The sequence below is a fragment of the Manis javanica genome, chromosome 10 (genome assembly GCF_040802235.1).
Source record: "Manis javanica isolate MJ-LG chromosome 10, MJ_LKY, whole genome shotgun sequence".
NCBI classification, from domain to species: domain Eukaryota; kingdom Metazoa; phylum Chordata; class Mammalia; order Pholidota; family Manidae; genus Manis; species Manis javanica.
Genome location: NC_133165.1, coordinates 7,144,355 through 7,168,886, shown reverse-complemented (window position 1 = coordinate 7,168,886; position 24,532 = coordinate 7,144,355).

Genomic DNA, 24,532 nt, shown 5'->3' with positions numbered 1-24,532 from the left:
CACGTTTACCATGATTCTGGGTATGGACTCATCATCCAGGACCTTGTGACCCAGAAAAACAGGAAAGGCCTGGAGTCACCCTGTCTAGCAGTCCCCTTTTTAGGGCTCACCAAAGGGATTTCGTTTAATATACCTCCAGAGGCTTCTCCTTGTGGGGCTGCTCTCACTGCTGCCAGATCTGCCTTCCTAGAATAGCTACGGTTCCGGGGTGTGGAGATGGGTATGTTCTCATCCATCAGCTGCAGAGAGTCAGGCATCATTTTTCATCACTGCCTCCGAGGACACCAGCACCACCACACCGCTCCCCTTTGTAAACTGGGTATCATCCAAATCTCCCTCCCCAGGGGAGTTTGGCAAAAGTGTCTCCCTGTTAGCCTTAGAGGATGATAGCTGTAACCAAATGCTTCCTCTGTTGTTAGCAGTCTGCTGGGGCAGGCATGCAGCTAGCTTAAGCAAAAATCCTCGCTATAAGGATATGGAGCATCTTGCAGAACCTGAAGGCCTCAGGAGGGTCCAAAAATGGAAAGCCATCAGACACACAGACTAGATTTGCATTTCAAGATCCTCTCAGCTCTGTTTCTTTCTGCGGGTTGGATTCGTTCTTCTTTCTCTCTCCAGCCTGACTTCCTAGACCACCCCAAGGACTGTAGCAGCTCCAGAGCTTAGTCTGGCCACATGGTGTCTTTCTCTTGATCTGTCTCTCTGTGTCCTGGCAGAGGATATAAGGTAGACATGGAAGGTTCCACAGGTTCCACACTCACTGGAAAAATCTATGAGCTCTTAATTTCCTATCATTCCTATTGAGATAATAGTAAAAGCGAGAACAAACATTTATTTAGGACCTACTAGGCAAATTTGCATGTCATTTGCATTTTTACCCTCGCAACACTCCCAGGAGACAGTACTATAATTGTCATCTCCGTTTTTCAGCAAGGAAGCACATGGAGGGTGAACCCCAGTTCCTCCTGTGCATAGTAAGGCTTGCGTGCAGGCTCAGGGAAGCACCCAACCAGAGGGAAGGTCTTCCTCTGATTCAGCACAAGCGTCAGATCAGTCAGTGGTACCCACCATGAACCATTATCTGGACACATCCTCCAACCACAGCCATCAGTTTCCCTTCAAGGAATTGCTATTTCCCAGCTACTTGCAGCTTGCCTGGGATTATCAATTGAGGTATCAAAGGGTAAGGATGGGCTGGCGCTAGACCTGTCCTGGAACCTGAATCTCGGGGCAGACTCACCCTGCAGCCATGCCTGGAGACTGGAGGAACAGGCAGACCAGGTATCCCAGGCGACATTTTGCGCCGAGAAATATCTCCCCTGCAGTGCCCACATTTCCTGTCTGTAGAGCAGGCCAGAACCTGCCACCTGCTCAGGGTGTCCAGTGTAAGAAGGCAGCATGGCATAGTGGGTCAGCACTCACAGCCTGGAGTTCAAATCCCAGCTCTGCCTCTTACTAGCTGGGTGACTTGGGTGATTTTGTTCCCTTCTCTGAAAAACGGAGATGACAATTATAGTACTGTCTCCTGGGAGCGTTGCGAGGGTAAAAATGCAAATGACATGCAAATTTGCCTAGTAGGTCCTAAATAAATGTTTGTTCTCGCTTTAACTATTATCTCAATAAGAATGATAGGCAATTAAGAGCTCATAGATTTTTCCAGGCACAGGTGATCCCATCAGCTGGTACAAACATGAATAGAGAGAGGAAAATTCACACCTAGCTTAGCGATCCTCATTTAAAATAAAAATACCTTATTGTATTCCTATGGCTTCCCTAGGGGTGAGCCAAAACCCATTTCTATCAGTCATTGTGTGTGTGTGGGGGGGGGGGGCTGGGAGAGGAGAGGGTTGGTGGAACTGCAGGTGCCCAGGCTCTGGCCCAGCCCTGACCGAAGGTGGGACCAGGGAATGTGCATTTTTAAAAACTCCCTGGGGATCCCTGTGCTTGCTAACTTTGAAAACTGTTCTCTCTTTGTAGAGAACATCGGCAGGGGAAGGAAATCACAGTCCACTGTTCGGGATTCCTGAGCAGCGCAGCGTCGTAAGGCAGGTCAGGGGGGACCAGGCATGCCAGGTCTTCTTCCTGTCTTGCAAGGCTGCTGCCCCATGTTTCTCGGGGGGTCAGATGAGTGGAGAGGAAGCTGACGCTGGTCTGAGTCTGCTCCCGCCTGTCCGTATCGGGAGTCATGGGCACTTCATGGTTTCTACTCTGGCAACTCAGGCCATCAAAGTCACAGCTGGTCCTTCCAGTCCCCAGAGAAAAAGCAACTCAGTGGCTCTGTGACCTGTCACCAGCCTAACAAGGTGACAGCTATGGTAGAAGAGGCCAGGCATCAAAGAGAAGGCAGGCAGGAAGCTTCTGTACATCTGCCCTGCTGTCCTGCAAGCCGCAGGCTTGTTACCTGCAGGTGGCACTGGGAATGAGCCGAAAACACTGCCCCAGGTTTTCCTCCGGGAGACTAATTCCTCTCCCTGCCCTGCTTCTGGGAAGACACCAACTACTCTGGCTTCACCTAAGCCTGGCATTTCATAGAGCTAAAGAGTACAGATCCTGCAGAGGCACTCTCGACCGATCAGTGATAGAGACCTAACTGCACTCCTAACTGCGCCCCATCTCAGCATGAAGCAGCCAGAGTGGTGGTCGCCCCCTTTCCCCTAGCAGTAGCTAGGGTCTCCATCTGTAGAGGGGGGAATGAGACAGGGACCATGTGCTTAGACAGAGTAGGGTGAGGGCCTCCGGAAAAAAACAAAGCAAGATAACCATTGTGGGATTTGCTTGGGCTGCTGGGGGGCCCAGCTTATTTATCTAACTTTACCCAAGTGCTGCTTTTCTTCTTCCAGCCATAAACAAATGATTTGTTGCAACTTGGGCAATGTAGCAAGCAAGCCCAGAACTACATAGTAAAAACAGGAAGGATTCCATCTTAAAACTCATTTAGTTAAAAAGTAAGACAATAACTCAGCCCACCTTGGGAGCAAAGCAGGCAGCCTTGAGTGATAGGCTCCCAGACCAGGAAGCTGCTCTCCTGGGAGGAAATCAGAGCAGTAAAATTCTTGTAAATAACCCAGAAGACTAATAAGAAACTTGGTGTTTCTTCAAAAGTATTTGAGACCACTTAGCAGGTGTACATCCCTAGCCCTTTGTCTCTCAACTGTGTATAAAACCCCTAGACAACTCACCACCCCGGGGCTCTCTTGTCCCTCCTGGCTTGAGCCAGGAGCTCTGTCTTTTCACTTTCTCTCTAAATAAAAGCCTCTGCCTTGCTCTCCTAAAAAAAAACAAAAAAGAGTACAGATCCTGGAGCCAGGTTCAGTCCCTGGCTTTGCTGTGTGATGTGAGGCAAGTGACCTAACTACTCTGTTGCCTGTTTCCTCATCTATCAAATGCTGCCTGTGACACAGCAATTGTGAACTAAGTGTGTCTTGTACCATTGTCTGTTCTATGACTAATCGCCATCTGAAATGTTTTCCAAGCACTTTTCAAATCCCTGAGCCTAGACCTATCCTGGAATCTGAATCTGAGAGCTTTAGACACAATGATATAATCTTCATAAAAACCTAGTGGGTTCCGGAACTATTGCATAGTGGTGATGGTTGCACAACATTGTAAACATACTTAGTGCCACTGACTTGTGAATTGTGCACTTTAAAATGGTTAAATGGTGAATTTGATGTCACATTTATTTGACCACCCATGCACGCACACAACCCAATAGGGTCAGAGGTATTGGGATCACCCCTCTATTACAAACAAGAAAAGCTGAGGCTCCCGTGGCCCAAGCGCTGGCCCAGGGTCATAGAGCTGGGAACAGCTCAGGCCAGATTTTTCCCAGCATGCTGACGCTGCCGTGAGGACAAAGACCCATGGGGCTGTACTATTTCTGCCCCCTCATCCGTTCATCTTTTCAGTCTTTCATTCAACAAACATGAGTTGCACCCCTACTGTGTGCCAGGCCCTGTACCGGATGCTGGAAATTTAGCAGAAAGCCAAGGAGGTCATGTTAAACACATGCCCAGATGAATGGGCACTAGAGACAAGAGCTGAGAAGTAAAGTACGTGGAGATCGGGGACAGAGGAAGTGACAGAGTCGGGAACTGGAGACAGGTCGGAGTCCGCGAGCACAGGTGGCAGCAGTGAGGAGTCCCAGCAATCTACCAGCTCCTGACAGACCCCTCCACCCTTCGCTCTCCACTACACACACACAACCCACCTGACCCGCAGCCCTGCCCCTCTGCCCTTCCTCCTGCTTTTATTCTTCTCCAGAGACCCAGAATTAAAGGGCCTCAAAGCCAAGGACTTTCTCTTCACAGTGCCCCCTCTGCCCAAAACAGGGCCTGGCATCTGGTAACTGTTCAGTAAGTAGGCACTCAACTGTTGAATGGAGTCCTAATGCCACCCTGCAGACAGGGAGGAGACAAGAGTGGCCGTGGGAGGCTAAGTGGGAATCCCCCACAGGAGCCCATGTGGGGGCAGTGGCGCTTGGACACAGGGCTGTGAGCCAAGGAACCTTCCGTATGTAGGAAGGACCCCCAGGAAGGCTTCTGAAGACCATCTCGGTATGCGAGAGGAAGACCCGTCCTCCAAGGAAAGATGGCCCGACGTTAACCAGGGGTGGGAGCGGAGCGCAGCCTGGAAGCCAAATCCAATCTCCACTCTGCAGGCGGAGGCTTATCACGACAACCGGCCCTGAGCCCCACTGGTCTTCCCACAGCCTGAGAAGCAACCAGAAGCCACCCCGCCCTCTGGGTCTTGCACCTCCTATCTTCTCCCGTTCTTTTCCTCCCTGTTCGTCTAGCTTCCAGGCACAGTTTAGAAGTCAAGTCCTCAAAGAAGGGTGTGGGGGGGAGGGAGGGAGGCAGTGGGAAGGGGAGGAAGGATAGGAGAACAAGGCAAAGGCTTTGCTTACACGCCTGCGTTGTACTGCGAGCCGAGGAGCAAGGCTGACTCACTTCTGTACGTGTGTCCCAAATAATGTTAATAGTTATAATAATAATTGGCTCAGGTATTCAGTTATTGCTCATCTCCTCCTCGACTGTCAGCAACATGAAGGCAGAAAGAGCTTCTTCTGCCTCCTCCCTGTCTCCCCAGGGCCTTCTTATTGCTGAGGCTCAGAACAATTTGGAGAGTGAAGGAAGAATCTGAAGACAAGACATGAGTAAACGCTCGCGTGTTGGCGCGCGAGGGTGCTTTTACCTTAATGCGAAATCAGACAGGTTTGACCCTCCGAGGACAGAGGAGCAGGTGAGGCTCTTGTTCACTCACCGATGCATCCTGATTGAGCCGCTGCTGTTCGCTGGGATACAGGGATGGGGAAGATGGGGCAGACACGTGCCTTCCCCTGGCAGGCCCTGCTTTGTCTTGTCCTCTCCCAGGCCCTTCTGAGCTGCAGACCCAGTGCACACTGCAGGCCTGACTCAGGTCTGAGCGTTGCTCCACCTGCATGTCACCCTGGCGGCTGGCATCAGTGTCTCCATTTTTTCAGAACCCACACTGAGGCATAAACCATCTCCTGACTAGTCGCAGGGCTGATGACGGTTGAAAGCAGGGCTTGCTTACTTTCTACAGACTTCCTCAGAAGGTTCTCCTGGACCACCGTCTCTGCACAAACCCTCTCTTCACCCCTCTGTCTTACCCTCAGCCTGCCTCGCTCTCTTCCTATTACTTACAGACATCTTCATTTCGTGTCTGTAATGAGACATTTTTGTATGTAGTAAGCATACAAAAGCTGGGAAGAAACGCAAGTGACAGAGAAATAAATGAAATTCAGTAGTGCTTTGCACATTATATCAAAGGGAATTTTTAAAAAATCGATTGGTTGAACCCACTACTGTGAGTTCACGTCACTTTTAGTGTGTTACCCAGTGCTCTAAACTGAGACTGTGAGGCCAAAGGAACCCTTGTAGATGAACCATCCCCTGCTGGTGGCATTGTGCGCAGAGCCAAAAAGAATTAGATTTAGAAAGAAAGGAGTTCAATGGATTCTGAGTAGCCCTTTAAAGTCCTGTCAATCCCAGGAGCTCCTGTTTACGGAAATGGTTGCCAGACTCATCCGGGCCATGCTCGTGTTCCCAGGGCCTAGGGCAACACCAGGTACATAGTCAGAGCTTAGTGAGTCCTCGTCCACTGCTAAATGACATCCACATTGTCCACCCTCTCTCCATCCTCCCTCCCAGTTTTCCCTTCTTCCTTCTTTCCTGCTGCCACACCTTTGAGTGCCAACTAGACATCATGTACTTTTTTAGAGCACTGGGTAACACACTAAAAGTGATATGAACTCACAGTAGTGGGTTCAACCAATTTTTTAAGAATTCCTTTTGATATAATGTGCAAAGCACTACTGTATTTCATTTATTTCTCTGTCACTTGCGTTTCTTCCCAGCTTTTGTATGCTTACTACATACAAAAATTGCACATGTGTAACATATACATTTGGATGAGTTTGGACATATTACATACACCTGAGATACCACTGGCACAGTGAAGGTGGCACACATCCAAACCCCCCATAGAATTCTTAGGTTCCCTTGCTTTGTCTTTTCTTTTTTTTGTGCCATGAGCACTTAAACTGAGATCTACCCTCTTACTGAGTTTTCAAGTGCACAATGCCATGTTGTTAACCACAGGACCTGTGCATTACAGCAGACTTCTAGAACAAACTCGTAGTTAGAACAAAGTGAGAGACAGGAATGATCAATTCTTTGGTAGGGGTGGGGGCAGGGTAATGAAAGCCAGTGGAGAAGGCGTCAGAAAGTGTAGAAGTCTGAGCAGGTCCCTGAAAAATGATGGGATTTCCATCTCATGCGGACCTTGGGAACTGCCAGAACATGAGTGTAGATGGGTGACTGACCGCAGACCGGCCGTGAGGACCCAGAGCAGCCAGGTATGAGGGCTTTGTAGGAAGGAGCGGTTTGCCAGGCCGGTGAGTCCTTTTGCAATTAGTTATTATTTTGCAGCTGGTTATTATAGCTGTATAGTTAGTTACCTAATGGTTTCATCTGCAACAGATTTGACCTATCAATATTAGAAGGGTTTTATTCTTTAACTTTATTGAAGTATGATTTACATACCCTAAAACAAACCCATTTCAAGTGTACAATTCAAAGATTTTTAGTGCGTGTACCACGTTGTGCAAGCATCACCATAATCTAACTTTAGAACCTTTCCATCACTCTAAAATGATCCCGTGGGCCCATTTACAGTTAATCCCGTTTGCTCCACCCACCCCAGGCAGCCGCTAATCCACTTTGGGTCTCTATGCATTTGCTTATTCTGAACATTTCCTATTCATGGGATCCTATGACATGTGCTGTTTTGTGTCTGTCTTCTTCCACTAAGCAGGTTTTCAAGGTCCATCTGTACTGTGGCACCTATCACTACTTCATTTCTTTTTAAGCCTGAATAATGTTCTGTCATATAGAATAGATCACATTTTGTTTTTTCACTTGCTAGCCAGACATTTCACTGCTTCCGGTTTTGGGCTTGTGAATAGGGCCACCAGCAATGTTCATCCACGCGTCTGTGTGGCCATATATTTTCATTTCTTTCGGTTAGGTACCTAGGAATGCAATGGCCGGTTGTATGGTAAATTAACACTTGTTAAGAAACTGCCAATATTGTTATAGAGATTTTTTTTTTTTAAAGATGCAGAGGTTGGCTTGTCCAGTCCTCAAGCCCTCACAGCTAGATGGTGGAATTGGATGTCTGAAGCTGTTGGCCTGTAGAGGCCACACCCGGAACCACACACTCACTCTCAGAAGCTCTTTGTACATTAAGAAACTTGAAATCTACCCTCACGCACATCCTTTTGAAAAAGTCCCAGGCAATGAAGTCTTTCTCATGAAGCACTGTCTCTCTCTTTCAAAAAGAATAGCTCCAGGAAACATTAAGAGAAGTGATCAAAGTTTGCAAAAGCCTCCTCTGAAATGTTCTGTTATACTAAAATTCAAATTTCTGAATTTGTGGGAAAAAGCTCAGTGTGTGCACATTTTGATCAGCCTAGAAATTGGCTGTTTTACACTCTCAAGCATTTTTAATGTTTTGTGTGGAATATATAATTTGGTATGAAAGGGGTTTTTTTTTTGTATTTTTTTTTAAGAAATCTAATGGTCTCTGATTGGTTGTTTGGACTAAGATGTTGTCACCATGACAATCGTTGGTGTGCCTACCACCTCTTCCTCTCAGAAGGGTTGATAACCAATAGATGGCACCTATTCACACAAAATTGGCCTGGAAGCTAAGCCAGGGCAGGACTGAGGACTTTTGACGTTTGTCTTCGTAGTACTTACTGCATATTCTGCACACAGTAAGGGCTCAATAAATGCTTGTGGCCCAAACAAGTGGATGTGGAAAGTGTGGAAATTTCACTCCTGGTAGTGTTGATCTTCTGCATTTGCGGAGGCCACACTTTGTAGCAAACATTGTGCTGGGTACTGGCTATAAACACAACAGGGCTTTGTCCTGGCTCTCGCAGGGCCCTCAGGCCAGTGGGGAGCAGGTGAGGCCTTTTGTTAAAAAATGATTGAGAATTTCAAGAATGGCAACAGTGGAGCATGAAGATCATCCAGCCCTGCTGAACTCAGGTCCACGGGCACCTGCACAACTTGCACGCCCAGGAAGGTAGCGCTGTGCATAGGTTTACACATGCATGCATACTTTCTGAAAGGATCTGCCAGAAGTTGTTGAAATTGAGTGGAGGAGGTCAAATAACACCCCTCAAAATTCTTTGCTGATATCCCATGTTGCTTAGAGCAATAGCCAAGGTCCTGAGCACAGTCTGTAAGCTCCCCCGATTCCCTGCCTCTTAGCTCTTGCCTACTGCTCCCCTCCTTGCTCTCTCCATCCATCCACTGTACGTCCTTGGGCTTTTTCTCCAGCAAACCTTGCACAGTCCTGCCTCAGGGCTTTTGTACTTGCTCTTCTCCCCATAACCTCCTGGCTAGCTCCCTTTGCGCAGAGGTCGGCTCTTACAAAAGCATTTCCTACTTAGTCTGGTTAAAGCTGCTTTCCCCACCCAACTCTAGTCCCCCAATCCCAATTTCCTCTTTTTCTCTGTAGTACCTGTTGCCTTCTAATTGACTTCATAACTGACTTATTTATTTTGTTGCCCCCCACTAGAGTGTAAGCTCCAGGAGGGCAGGGACTTAGGTACTTTATTGTCTATTTTGATCTGTGCTACAGCCCCTGTGCCTACAATAGTACCCAGCCTCTAATAGGCACTCAATAACTGTTTATTGAGAGAAGGAAGACAGACTTCCCACGTACGAGCAAGGGCAGAACTGAGCCTTTGAGTTGTACAGTTTTATATATGAAGAAACGGAGGCGTATCAGGGAGTCCCGCCGTCGAGCCATCTCAGCCAGCCACCACTGCATGCAGCCTTGTGCGGGAAGCGTTTGCTTTTCTTTCTGTGCCTTTCTATACCATGAGAATTTTGTTTTTTCACTACGTGTTCATATTCTTTCTATTTAAGAAAAAAATCTACGATTTTGTGGAGGAGTGTATTCAAGAGCCTGTTTCTACCTTCTAAGCATTCTCGCATTGATTTCATAGGGCAGTGTCTGGACACAAGAGGTACTCCAGAAATGTGGTGGGAATGGAGACACCTTACACTCTCAGCAGATGGAGAAAACGCGACTGAAGAACAGTGCTGGCAACCGATTATGTCTATTCCTGAAAACGGATAGCACAATTTCTGATGGCAAGAGCCTACACTCTTTTCTTAAAACTCTTTTTTCCATTGAGTTTTAAAGTCATCTACCCTCATTATTGGTGGATTCTGTATTTATGAATTCACGTACTCACTGAAATTTATTCATAACCCCCAAACCAATACTTACGGCACTTCCGAAGTGGTTCTGGACATGTGCAGGGAAGCAAAATACCTGAGTTGTCTGACAGGCATGGTCCCAGCTGAGGCTGAACAAGACCACTGATTCTCTGCCCTCTGTCTTAGCTTTCACACTGTGAACGAATGTCCTTTTCGTGGTCTATTTATTGCCACATTTTTTCTTACAATTTTGCACTTTTCACTGATTTTGCTGTTGAAAACGGGTCCCATGTTGAAGCATTGCCCGAGTGCAGGAAGGGTGGGACATGCCTTACAGATAAAACATGTGTGTTGGACATGCTCCATTCAGACATGAGTTACTGCATTGCTGGCCATGAGATCAGTGTTCGTGACCCAACAATATATATTAAATAAGGTGTCTTTAAAAGCAAACACACATAAACCAAGGTTATATAATGTGATGATTGGAAAATGAGACCAGAAGTTTGCAGGAACCTAGCCCTGTGTTTTCTGTAGGGGCAATGGTTTGGTGTTTGTGACTTTATGGAACACAGCTACTGGGGACAATGAGAATCAACCTACCTAAAGTACCACGTGCTCATCTTTAATGTACTGCTTCCTGACTTTTTTACATCTGTACCCATCCTTCAACCGCCATGCACACCAACACAACCAACAGACCATCCCAGCACCCCAGAGGTTCCTCATGCCCCTTCCCAGGCAGTGCCCACGCCCTGTCCAGTGATTGCCCTGATGCTAAGTTCTAGAGCAGTTGATGAGTTTTGCCTCCTAATATTTCAAAGAAACAGAATCATACATGTTGTGAGAGTCCTTCTTATTGTCGCACATCCCAATAATTTTTTTTACTAAGATATCATTGATATACACTCTTATGAAGGTTTCACATGATAAGCAATGTGGTTACTACATTCACCCATGTTATCAAGTCCCTGCGCACACCCCTATGCAGTCACTGTCCGTCTGTGTAGTAAGATGCCACAGATTCACTATTTGCCTTCTCTGTGCTACACTGTCTTCCCCGTGACCCCCCACATCATGTGTACTAAACACAGTACCCCTCAATCCCCTTCTCCCACCCTCCCCACATGCCCTCCCCCACCCCTTCCCTTTAGTAACTGCTAGTCCCTTCTTGGAGTCTGTGAGTCTGCTGCTATTTTGTTCCTTCAGTTTTGCTTCATTGTTATACTCCACAAATGAGGGAAATCATTTGGCATTTGTCTTTCTCTGCCTGGCTTATTTCACTGAGCATAATATCCTCCAGCTCCATCCATGTTGTTGCAAATGGTAGGATTTCTTTCTTTCTTATGGCTGAATAGTATTCCACTGTGTATATGTACCACATTTTCTTTATCCATTCATCTACTGATGGACACTTAGGTTGCTTCCATTTCTTGGCTATTGTAAGTAGTGCTGCGATAACCATAGGGGTGCATATGTCTTTTTGAATCTGAGAACTTGTATTCTTTGGGTAAATTCCTAGGAGTGGGATTCCTGGGTCAAATGGTATTTCTATTTTTAGTTTTTTGAGGAACCTCAATATTGCTCTCTGCAATGGTTGAACTAGCTTACATTCCCACCAGCAGTGTAGGAGGGTTCCCCTTTCTCTGCATCCTCGCCAGCATTTGTCGTTCTTAGTCTTTTCCATGCTGGCCATCCTAACTAGTGTGAGGTGATATCTCATTGTGGTTTTAATTTACATTTCCCTGATAATTAGTGATGTGGAGCATCTTTTCATGTGCCTGTTGGCCATCTGAATTTCTTCTTCGGAGAAGTGTTTCTCCATATCCTCTGCCCATTTTTTAATCAGGTTATTTTCTTTTTGGGTATTGAGGCATGTGAGTTCTTTATATATTTTGGATGTTAACCCCTTGTTGCATATGTCGTTTACAAATATATTCTCCCACACTGTAGGATGCCTTTTTGTTCTGTTGATGGTGTCCTTTGCTGTGCAGAAGCTTTGTAGTTTGATGTAGTCCCATGAGTTCATTTTTGCTTTTGTTTCCCTTGTTCAAGGAGTTGCGTTCAGGAAGAAGTTGCTCATGTTTATATTCAGGAGACTTTTGCCTATGTTTTCTTCTAAGAGTTTTATGATTTCATGACCTACATTCAGGTCTTTGATCCATTTTGAGTTTACTTTTGTGTATGGGGTTAAACAATAATCCAGTTTCATTCTCTTACACGTCGCTGTTCAGTTTTGCCAACACTATTTGTTGAAGAGGCTGTCACTTCCCCATTGTATGTCCATGGCTCCTTTATCATATATTAATTGATCATATATGGTTGGGTTAATATCTGGGCTCTCTAGTCTGTTCCATTGGTCTATTGTTCTGCTCTTGCGCCAGTACCAAATTGTCTTGATTACTGTGGCTTTGTAGTAGAGCTTCAAGTTGGGGAGTGTAATCCCCCCCAGCTTTATTCTCAGGATTGCTTTGGCTCTTGGGGGTCTTTTGTGGTTCCATATGAATTTTATAACGTTTTTCTCTAGTTCATTGAAGAATGCTGTTGGTATTTTGATAGGGATTGCACTGAATCTGTAGACTGCGTTAGGCAGGATGGCCATTTTAACAATACTAAATCTTCCTATCCATAGGAAGTGAGCACGGGAACACATCCCAATAATCTGTAGTTGCTGTACATTTTTTCTTTTTTTTGCTGTGAAGTATTCCATTATAGGATTATACTACAAATAATTCAGCCATTCTCCTGTGAATGGCTGTGTGGACTGTTCTTAGTTCTTTTTTTGCTATTAGTATATCTATTTTTTTTCAGTGCACTCCCAGCTAATAATACGTTCTCAAAATGTTCCTAAACAGCCATATAACAACCTACTCAGGATTTTTGCAAAATACAAAACATTTAAAATTACCCAGTTATTTCACATTAATGAACTCATTAATGGGAGTGATGTGAAGGATATCAGTAGTGTACACTATGTATAGCCCGCAATCATGTTATATTAAATGATGTTTCCTTCAGCCATGCAAAGCATCTGTACTGTAATGTAATTAAACAATGAAATCGTATGTTAAAGATTATAAGGAGGTTATCTAAAATGCCTGATTCAGCAGCCCCCAAAGTACCTGGCAGAATCCAACCCCGGAGTCGTTAAGGGCTAAGTCTTCAGGGAAAGAATGGAGGAGATGAAAAGCACAGTGTTTAAGTGGTTATCCACCTATCCATCTATTCATCCATCCATCCATCTTCCTATTTTTCTATATAGCAAAGTGCCATAGCAAATATAGTAGTCCCCGCATATCTGAGGTTTCGTTTTCCAAAGTTTCAGTTACTACGGTCAACCACTGTGTGGAAGCAAGATGATCCTCTTGACATAACATCAGAAAAGGTCAGGAGTAGCCTAATGCTACATCACAGTGCCTAGTCATTCACCTCACCCCATCTCATTACCTACATACACATTTTATCATCTCACATAATCACAAGAAGGGGGAGTACAGTACATTCAAGAGAGACCAGGTTCACATACCTTTTATTTCAGTATGTTGTTATAATTGTTGTTATATTATTGGTTGTTAATCTCTTACTGTGCCTAATTTATAAGCTAAACTGTATCATAGATATGTATGTATAGAAAAAAGCATAGCATGTAGTGTACTAGCCAAGATTTTGGGCATCCAACAGGGATCTTGGAACATATCCCCTGCAGATAAGGGGGTTCTACTGCATTTGGAGTGAAAGTCCTCATATGATGGTTTTTTGCACTGTACTTCGAGAAAAGGTGGAGGCTTCAAAATACTTGAGTAGCCCGTTCTTTCGCTCTAGAACCACGCCTTAAGAAAACCTTTAAGCTATGCAAATGAAGGAAGGATTCCAGACCCTTTCTCTGGACCACCTGTTTGGGGAGGAGACTTACGAAAGGCTGGAGGTTGCAGAGACAGAACCAGATTGCTTTCCCTTTGCTGGGTGTCTCCGGGGGGAGCGGAAAGCTCTGGGAGGCCCCAGAGAACCTGATGTCATGAGGTTCACCAAGCAGTCAAGGCCACCTCGGAGACAAAGGCCTGCGTGTGGCTTTAAGCATAGCCAGAAGCGCAAAGCGCAGCCTCTCCCCAAGTGTCTGATGGAGCTTCCCCCCCACGTCCCCAGCACCAGCTTCCAATCCAGGTGTCTACTGGCTAACTTTAGCTGGAGGAAAAGCAGCCAAAAGCAAGGTATGTTTTTTTTAGATATTTTCTAACTTTATTGCTGGTTCCTAAGAAAGCTGTGGATTTCAGGGACGTAGAGGAAGATTTTTGCCTTTGGCCGCCTTTTGGAAATCTTGTGTTGCCTTTCGAACCTGTTTTGTTTCTTCTCTGGCGGGTTTTCGGTATGCACGCACGCACGTGATTTGCAAATAAGCACTGGTCTCCCTTTGCAGCTGGACCTTCTCTTGACTCTGGCTTGGGTCTTTGGGAAATTGTTTGGACTGACCAAAATAGAGTTGGGTCTTTCAGTAACTAGTGGCAGAGTGGATGTGGCGACAGGCTAGAGGCAGGGAGGAGAGCCCAAAGAGGATGAGGGGTCTTCAGGTCTGACCTGACTCAGTGCTAAAGGCTTGTACACAGAGCCCAGGCACCAAGATCATAGTTACCCCGGGAAATCCCTGAAAGTCACCTTTGGCATCTCTTTAAATCCCATTCTCTTCCCAGGTAGAGCCAGATCACCTTACCGGGTTCTGCTGAATTGGCTATTGTGTTTAGAAACGTTGTAACATGCCCCTTCCAAAAAGCAAAACAAAACAAGACTTCAAATCTGGCAGGTCTGGAGTTGAAATCGTAGAAGTTACCATTAAAATAGTGAGCATGTGTTCTAGATCCATAAATTCGCAAGAGTGCTGTCCCTCCTGTGATCTCCTTTGCAGCTCAGGGGTCTTGCTCCCCTGCCTTTGTAACTGACATTCTGGCTGTTACAGACATTGTGTAACTGACATTCTGGCTGTTACAAGTTAAACCATCTTCAGCTTCCTCCACCTTTTGTTGTTATTGTGCTCCGTGCAGAGGATACCATTCCTCACGTTGCCTACATGGAGAAGTTATCCTTCGGAGCCCCACAAATACGGAGAGGGGTGTGTGTATTTGTGAAGCTGGAGAGGGGGCACTGGGGAGGCTGCGGGGCTTCTCCCTTGTCGGTGGGGCGGCTACCAAGCTCCGGCGGCTTCCACACCTGGCTCAGACATTCTGCTGCCAGAAACCTACGAATGAATGGGTTTGTTCCTTCAGGCGCTGAGTCTTGTAAGTGTCTACCGCAAATGAGATAAGAGCAGCTCCTATCCCTTGGAGGCTACACTCCAGTGGAGGACACAGAATTTTTAAAAAATCTGTATCTAAAAAAATTTCAACTCTCATATACTTATTCAGCACCCTACATGTGCTCAGATTTGGGGACAGGAAATAAATGAGGCAGACGGGGCCCTGCCGCATTCAGAAAATTCCCATCTAACAGCAGGAGAAAGGCAATGAACATATAATAACATGTGAGAACTCATCTGGTGCTTTTAATCAAACAGTCCCAGGCAGATGGCTACCAATACCAACTGCAGTGTAGAAGTATCAGGTACAGAGAGACCAGAGGTACTTCCAGATTCAAGGTGGGGTGAGAAGGCAGCCGGGAGGGGCCAGATCAAACAAGGCCCGGTGGAGGTTCTCAGGAAAGGGAGTTACTCCTTTAAATTGCATTTCGAAAGGATGACTGGCTGCCCTGTGGAGGAATGGCTTAGAGTTAGAGGTGGAGATAGGCCTAGGAATGCCCTTAGGAAACATGCACTCACCCAGGGAGGGTGGAGGGGGCAGGGGGCACAAGGAGAGGCTGAGAGCCAGAGAAGGTTGGGGGCCTGAACCTGGGCAGGCTGAGACAGACTTGCTTAGGAGTTTCAGGAGGCAGAAGAGAGGGAGCCTTATCCAGCCTGGAAGACAGAGCAGGCTAAGAGAGGGTGCAGCAGTGAAATCGTTACATGGTATGGGGTACTCTGGAGAACAGCATAAGCAGAATGCTAAGCAAGGTAGTCCATGAACCCAGGTCATCCTCACAGTACCCCTCTAAGGCAGTGCTGCCAAGCCAACTTCAGGTAATGATGGAGAACTACATCTGGGCTGCCCAGAACAGGGGCCACCATCCCCACGTGGCAGTTGGGCCTTTGAAATATAAATAGTGAGACTGGAGAGCTGAACTTCTTATTGAATTAATTTTAATTACAGTTTAAACACTGATGCTTGATTTTATTGGAAAACTTTTAAGTGTGTTTGGAACCACTTGGATATGGGGTTCTACTTTTTTTTTGTTTTTAAATTAATGTGTTATCTTCAAAGGAAATTTTAAAAATACATTAAAGTACCATCTAAACAGCTCTTGATAACATTTGACTCCATTTTTTCAAAGGTAAATTTTATGAAATCTAAGTGTAGATCAAATATTTCCAATGAAATTTTAACATCTACATTGAGATGAGCTGTGTGAAATCCATACCAGATTCTCAAGATTTAATAAGAAAAAAGTAATGTAAAATGTCTCAGTACATTTCTATGCCCATTACCTGTGGAAATGGTAATACCTTAAGGATATAATTGGGTTAAATGAAGTATCCTGTTGAAATTAGTATCACCAGTTTCTTTTTATTTGTATATATGTATTTCGATCAAGATAAAACTCACAACCCAATATTCACCCACCGAAATTGTACAATTGGGTGGATTTTAGTAGTCACAAAATTGTACACCCATTGCCACAATGCTCATCCCTGAATTTTTTCATCACCCCCCAGAAGAAACCCATACCCTTTAGCAGTCACTTTCCATACCCCCACCCCCAACTCCTGGCAATCACTAATCTACTTTTTATGGATTTAGCTACTTTGGACATTTCATGTAAGAGGAGGCATACAATGTGTTGTTCTTTGTAAATGGCCTCTTTCCAGGCCTCTTGCACAGAACATGTTTCCAAGGTTCACCCACATTTTCGCATGCAAGTGTTGCATTCCTTCTGGCTGAATAAGTTTATTACATGGCTGTATACCACATTTTGTTTATTTGTTCAGGAGTTGGTGGCCATTTGGGTTGCTTCCGCTTTGGGGCTACTATGAATAAAGCTGCTATGATCATTTGTGTCTAAGACTTTGTGTGGACATAAGTTTTCAAATCCCTTGGATGTACATCTAGTAGAATTGTTGGGTCATATGGCGATTCTGTTTCCTTTTTTGAGGAACTGGTTTTTATTTTTTCAAATGTGACTCCCAGAAAGGTAACAATTACACATGTAGCTCATATTATATTTGTATCAGACAGCTGGCCTAGAATGGCTGTGTTGGGCTCAAACATTGTGGTGAAAATTTGGGAAGAATACAAGGTTGCGATGGGAAGGGGCAGACACTGCTGGGCAGGGAGGTGGTACCCGCTGGTAACTTTCGTGTTACCTCATATACCTCCATCTCCCTTGAAGATAATTGCCAAAACATACTCCAAGTCTCTGCTTCAGGGCCAAAGCTCCACCCAGCAGCCAAAGAGATATTTTTAAAAGTGTAAATCTAATCTTGCCATGCCCTGCATAAAACCTTTCAATGGCTTCCCATTGGAATTGTGTCAAATGTAAATTCTTTCCCATGGCGTGACACTCATTTGATGTTCATAAAATAGTTTTTTGGATACATAATGGAAAATATTTGCCTTTTGTTCTAAACCTATATGTGTCTGTATTTTTTTTTTTACTGTCATAGGAATAGTTAAATTTGTTTTTAAAAAATTTTTATCTGGAGGTACATACAATAAAATGCACAAATCTTAGTGTACAGCTTGATAAATTTTGATGTGTGTATGCTCACATAAGCATCCCAGATCAAGGTAGCAAACATTCTAATTTTTTCCCCTTCACTATTTCACCCACCCTTCCCTCCTGCCCCCTCCCCCTGCCCCATATCACCAGTCTGTTCTCTGTTTATGAATCTGTTTTGATTTTCAGATTCCATGTATAAATGAAATATGCAAACCTATATATACATATTTTAATATTTTCAATTTAAAAAGTTAAGCACAATTAATTATCTAGGGAAACATACCTGTGCAAGGTATGTCCATTTTCCTGCATTTTCTCCATCATTGTGCTCATCTTTGAAATTTTTAACCACTGCCAACCTGCTGGGTGAAAAAAATACCTCATAGTTAATTTGGATTTATTTGTTACTAACTATATTGAACATCTTTCTCTTGTTCCCTATGTTATTTGGCTTTATGACCACATGAATGATTATAGCCTTAGCTTGTCTGTATTTATTATTCTTTCCACATCAAGGACCTCTGTCCTATGTCTGCATCATGAGGACTTGTTCCCTATTAGTCATTCGTTTGATTAATGCTTTAAAAAATATAGGAGAAAATGCATGCTCATAAATAAATCTAATAGTTCATAAACATAGAAGGTTTAGAAGGAAAAATAAATACTGATATTTATGTGGCATATGCTGTTTTACCAAGAGCATCCTTTATCCTGGGGGCCCGCTGTCTTTTTTATAAAGGTCCACTGGGAAGTAATTTGGATTTTGCGGACCATGCAAGTCTGTCCCAACTCCTCCACTCTGCCATTACAGCAATCAGAGACAAGGAGTACTTTAGTGGGTGTGGCCGTAGCCAATTAAGCCTTATTGATGGACGCTGAAATATGAAATGTAATAATTTTCACATGTCACAAAATACTATTATTTGGTTTTTTTTTTTTCAGCCATTGAAAAAAAGTCAAAGCCGTTCTTAGCTCCTGGGCTGTATACAAAAACAGGAAGTAAACCAGACAAATGTGGCCCATGGCAGCTAATACTGATTGTTCTACCCCTTCTGCCCCCGCCCCAGCAAGGATATGCGAACAGGTAGAATAGAGAAAATAGGATTTTAGAATCAAATAGAGGTAGATTCAAGTCCAGACTATTGCTCAGTAGCTATACGGTCTTGGGCCATTATCCCACACCTCTGAATCTCAGTGTCTTCATCTCTATAATGCACTTGGCTGTAGTTTGCCAACCCCTGCTATATCCCATTTGAACTTGACTTCAGCTTGGTGAGGTGGACAGGGAGCCCCGATTCTCCACGTTCACAGGTGCAGATTCACAGAGGTGAGGGCGCTCACAGGTGCTGGCTGGGTGCTGTTCCAGCACCTGCAGATGCTCAAAAGAAAAACAGGAGATCAAACAATTCGATGGAAGCCCAAGGTTTCTATTCAAATCCAAACTGTTAAAGGGCTTTAGAAACTTAAAAGGTAAATTCTAAGTTTTTAACGAATCCAAGGTTCTAATGATTTCACTCTAGACTGAACACCATGTGTGTATGTGTATGTTTGTTACTTCTTTTCTTTCTTTCTTTTATCTATTTATTTATTTTTAAGTGTATTTTTTTATTGCAGTATAGTTATGTCTTGCCAATGGGCTTCAGCCCCGGGTAAGTTTGCTATGGGTTCAGTGTGACCAAAGAAAATGACAGCAAACGTTCCTGGGGTGAAAGGGTTATACCCAACTTTATTTCCAGGTGGCAGGTCAGTCACTAAAATCCTGTTCACTCAGAGCGAGTCTGCATGCAGCAAGCTGGTCTCTGCCTCTGGGCCCCTCTGTCTGCACAGCCGTCCTCTGGGCCCCTTTGTCCGCACAGCTGTCCTCTGGGCCTCTCTGCACAGTCATCCTGCACAGCCCCCCTCTGGGCCTCTGTCCTCGGCACTGCCACCACTCCAGCCTCTGCTCTGCTCTCCGGCAGGCTGGCAGCACTGCCACCATGTCATGCCCAGAGCACTGGGCAGAGCTCTTTTTATAGAGTCAACGGCCATGTATTGCCCACAGGTGTGCAGTGAACTACTCAACCAGGGCCAGGTGAGAATCCTGGCCACAGGAACTCTCATTTTATCCACAAGTTCATACACAATATTATATTGGTTTCAAGTATACAATACAGTGTTCAAGAGTTACACACATGATTGAATTCTCACCCCAACTATAGTGTAGTTACTATCTGTCAACATACAAGAATGTTAACGCCGTGCTGTGCTTCCATCCCTGTGGCCAGATACTTTTATAAAGGAATTCTATGTCCTTTTGAGAGTAACTATCTCAATACTTTACTTGCCCAACTGGATCCTGCCCAACTGCTGCCCACTTAAACTCAGAGGAGATGGGACTTTCAAATGATTAGGGTAACTGGAGGGAGGTGCGACGCTAGGAGCTGGATACACATAAGCCTCAGCTTCGCAGTTAGACTTAGGATCCTGGTTCCATCACTTTTCTGCTGTGTGATTTTGGACAAGTTGCCAGTGTCTCCATAAAAGAACGATAGTTATGTAGGGCTGTCATTTCCAGGGCAAATTTGAATCAATGCAGTAAAAGTATGCGTAAAATCTCACTTTTTGTCTTAAAATGAAATAATGCAAATTCCTTATACCCCACGTTAACTGAAAGGTCCAGTAACTTTGGAGTGAGTTGTAGAGGCCTGCAGCAGCCTGTGTCTATACTTACACCACTAGGGCTACCACACTGAGCTGGTAGAGAAACACCTGCCCTCCCCTGTGTGGGTCCGTCTTGAATGTTTAGCTTTACATGTTGCCATCTCCAGGAACACAGCCTTCCCAGAAAGTATGGGAGCCTGGAACCCAACATTCCCAGCCGGTGTGAAAAGTGGAGCTAATGTAAGAAAAGTGGCTGGCACAGAGAGGACAGGTGAAAATGGCTATTTGTATTAATTATGTGTCAGAGCATTAATTCAGAAATTCCTTAGATGTGGGTTTGAAAAGAATCGACAGGCCTAGCGGGGTGAAGGCAACTTGGAGTCACTGTAGAGTGCTCCCATGGAGGGGTATTCAGGCTGCCAGAATTGAAATTTGTTTCTTTTTTTAAATTAATAACAGTTTTATTGAGATATAATTCACATACTACGCAGGTCTCCTAATTAAGCGTATAATGAATTTGGTGACTTGTAGTGCATTCAGAGTTGAGCAACCATAACCATGGTCAATTTTGAACATTCTGACTCCTCCTTCCAAATCCCTTACTCCTTAGCAGTCCCTCCCCACTCTCCTATCCTCCCTTCTAGCCATTGGCCACCACTAATCTACTTTCTGTCTCTATGCATTTACATATGGACATGTCCTATAAATGGAATCATATATGTAGCCTTTTGCAGCTGGCTTCTGTCACTTAGCATGTTATTTTTAAGGCTCATCCCTGTTGTAGCAGGTATCAGTGTGTCATTCCTTTTCATGGCTGACTAGTGTTCCATTGTAAGCTAGACCACTTTTATGTATCCATTCATCTATTGGTGGCATTTTGGTTGTTTCCAGAGGTGAAATCTTGGTGCTTTACTGGATCAGTTCTTGGGCCCATTAACCTGCTGTGTTGTTTTCCTCATCTGTGAAGTGGGGGTAATAAACCATGTTGATCAAACCATGTTGATCGTCGGCAGGGCTAGCACGAGCTTCTCTAGACCCTTGGTGCCCCTCTTGGCAGACACCTGTCTCTCCCCGTGGTAGATGGGGCATTTGTTGCCAGAAGCAAGCTTGGCTAGGAGTTCTTGGGCTGGATTTTAGCACACAAACACCCCACCTTTCTTTAAATGTACAATTATTTGATTGTAGCTTTATAGTTTCCACTTAAAATGCTATTTTCCAAAATCACCTGGATCAGCTCCTTTTTTCTCCCACCTCCTTTGAGGAGGTCATGTCGCACACTGGCAGCAAAGTTGGATTCATTTGCCACAGTCTCCGTTCCATCCCGGGGTCCTCCAATGTCCCCCTTGGCTTTTGAAAAATGTCTGTGTATTATTGATGTTCACTCTTTGTGATGTAATAGCCTATGGGTTTTACAAATGCATAGAGTCATGTATTCCTCCACTATCAACACAAACACCTTAAAAATTCCCCTGCGTGTCCCCGTGCAGCCAACTCTTCCTTTCCAGCTCCTGGCAAACACTGATTTCCTGCCCCACTTGATGTGCAGTGCACCAGCCACCCAGCTATGAGTGTGGTTCTGCCCGTGAAGCTGTTGTGACATTTACATGAATTCATTCCAGGGATGCACTCAGGACAGTGTCTGGCACGTATTAAGTACCCATCACGTATGAGCTATAATGTAATAGCTACACATAATGTAGTTATCCAAGACATCTCAGAGGCCACCTGCTGGGTCCCGTCCACTGTGGGGTGCGGCAGAGGAGTGAGGGAGCATCACCCAGGGGTGCTTATAAAAATGCCCCTCTCCAGCCCTCCCTGAACCTACTGAAAGGGTTGCCCCCCAGGGTGGGATGTTTAACCAGCTTTTCCTGGGATGGTGAAACAAAAGGCCCCGTGACGATACCCTGAGAAACTGCTTTGAACTGAGCTTATAATGTGGATCAGACAGTGCTAGACAAGTCCTGGTGACCCTGGAGGAAAAGGGAACAAAGGGAGTGTCTGATGGTACCAGCTCGGGCAGTGCCTGGGGAGCCCCCTGTACCTCGCAAGGCAACCAAGAGGAATGGTAAAAGGGTGGTCTCAGATAAGGGCCACCTGGATTCTCACCACCGACTCACGCCAAAGAACCACTTGCCTCCTGGGGTCTCAGCCTTCTTGTCTTGGAAGCTCCTTATAGCTCTGCTCTAATGCTATATATAGTTCTGATGTGTGTTTCCTCCAAATGTTCTTATTATTAAAGTATTATATATGCACATGATAAAAAAAATTGAAAACCATACAGCAGGGGTCAACAAATTTTCTGTAAAGGTAGTAAATACTTTCGGCTTAAGGGGCCATACAATACAGTCTTTGGACTCTGCAGCTACTCATCTCTGCCTTTGTAGGGTGAAAACAGCCAAAGACAATAAATGAGTGAATGAATGGTGTGTTCTGATAAAATTTTATTAAAAAATGGGAGGGGGGCCCATATGCAGATTTGGCCCAGAGGCTGTATATTACTGATCCTCATAGAAAAGCCTGACATAAGAAAGTAAACATGGTACCCCCAAATTCCTGTTCCTATGTTTTGGGGAAAAGACTGCTAACTGTAACTTGTACCTAGTATTGTGGCTGAAAAGAATGGCTTGGGGGCCAAACTGCCTTGGCTATCACATCTGGGCCCGTTAACCCCTGAGTGCGTTGCTGTTTAAAAAGGGGGATAATATTTACAGCAGAATTGTTGTATAAAGATAACATAAAACAAACCAGGTAATGTCATAATTTATGGTGAAGTAGAAACCCTCCCCCCACACTTTTCCATCTTCCACCTTGAATATAACAGACATGCAAAAATATTTGTGGTTGAATTGATAAGCCAAATCAGAGAGAGTAAAGTATCGATAGAGATGGTCTAACATAAATGGTTGGTATGGCTAGGGCAACAGCCAGCTTCATAGACATACCCAAAATGTGTGTTGCATTATTTGATTAAAAGTTCTCTAGAATTAACAATCATTCTTAGAAAGCAGAGCCGTTCATTTAAATTTGGGCCAGTATAAAATAAATGCAAAATTTAAAGCAGGGCAACAACATGATGTAGATTTATATTTTTTATTTGTATTTTTGTGTGTGGGTACATACTTACCTTTTTTTAAAAAATTTTATTAAGGTATTATCGATATACACTCTTATGAAGGTTTCACATGAAAAAACAATGTGGTTACTATATTCATCTGTATTATCAAGTCCCCGCTCACACCCCAATGCAGTCACTGCCCGTCAGTGTAGTAAGATGCCACAGATTCACTGTTTGCCTTCTCTGTGTTACACTGTTTCCCCATGATCCCCCATACCAACATACTTACCTTTATTTGTTGATTTATTGTTTAATTCTTTTTTTTTCTTTTTTTCTTACGGTATCACTGATATACCATCTTTGCTGGTTTCAAATATACAACACAGTGGTTTAACAGTTACCCATATTACTAAATCTTCACCCTCTCTAGTGTGGTTACTATCTGTCAACGTAGTAAGATGTTACAGAATCATTAACTGTATTTTCCATGCTGTACTACTGTCCCCGTGACCGACTTACATTGTGATTACAAATTATTGTGCCTCTTTATGGCCTTCACACTCCACCCCACCCCCTTCCCCTTTGATAACCACCGGTCCCTTCTTGGTGTCTGTGAGTCTACTGCTATTTTGTTCTTTCTGTTTTGCTTTGTTTCTATATTCCACAAATAAGTGAAAGCATATGGTATTTGTCTTTCTCCACCTGGCTTATTTCACTGAGCATAATATCCTCTAGATCCATCCGTGTTGTTGCAAATGGGAGGATTTCTTTTCTTTTTATGGCTAAATAATATTCCATTGTGTATTTGTACCACATCTTCTTTATCCATTCATCTATCAATGGACACTTAAGTTGCTTCCATATCTTGGCTATTGCAAATAATGCAGGGATAAACAGGGGTGCATATGTCTTTTCAACTCCGGGATTTTGTTTTCTTCAGGTAAATGTAGATTTATTAATTGCGTATTTGTATTCTTTTCCTCTTCTCTGGAATTTTTCCTCTTTGATTGAAGAATTTAATTCTATATTCCTGTATTTTCCCACCGCCGCCTTTGATTTTCTTTGAAAGTCACTTCAAGTCAATAGCAGAATTAACCCCTATTAAAATGAGGAAAAAGCAAAAACTAAGTGGTTAAAATCAAGGTCATCTTTTTGTTTTGTTTTGTTTTCAATGGGTCATTCTTTTTTAAGGCCTCAATTTTTCTTCTTGTGAGAAAAATGTCTAAAAAACACCAGATCCTAAAATACACTGTTCTTTGTCATTCAAAAATATCAT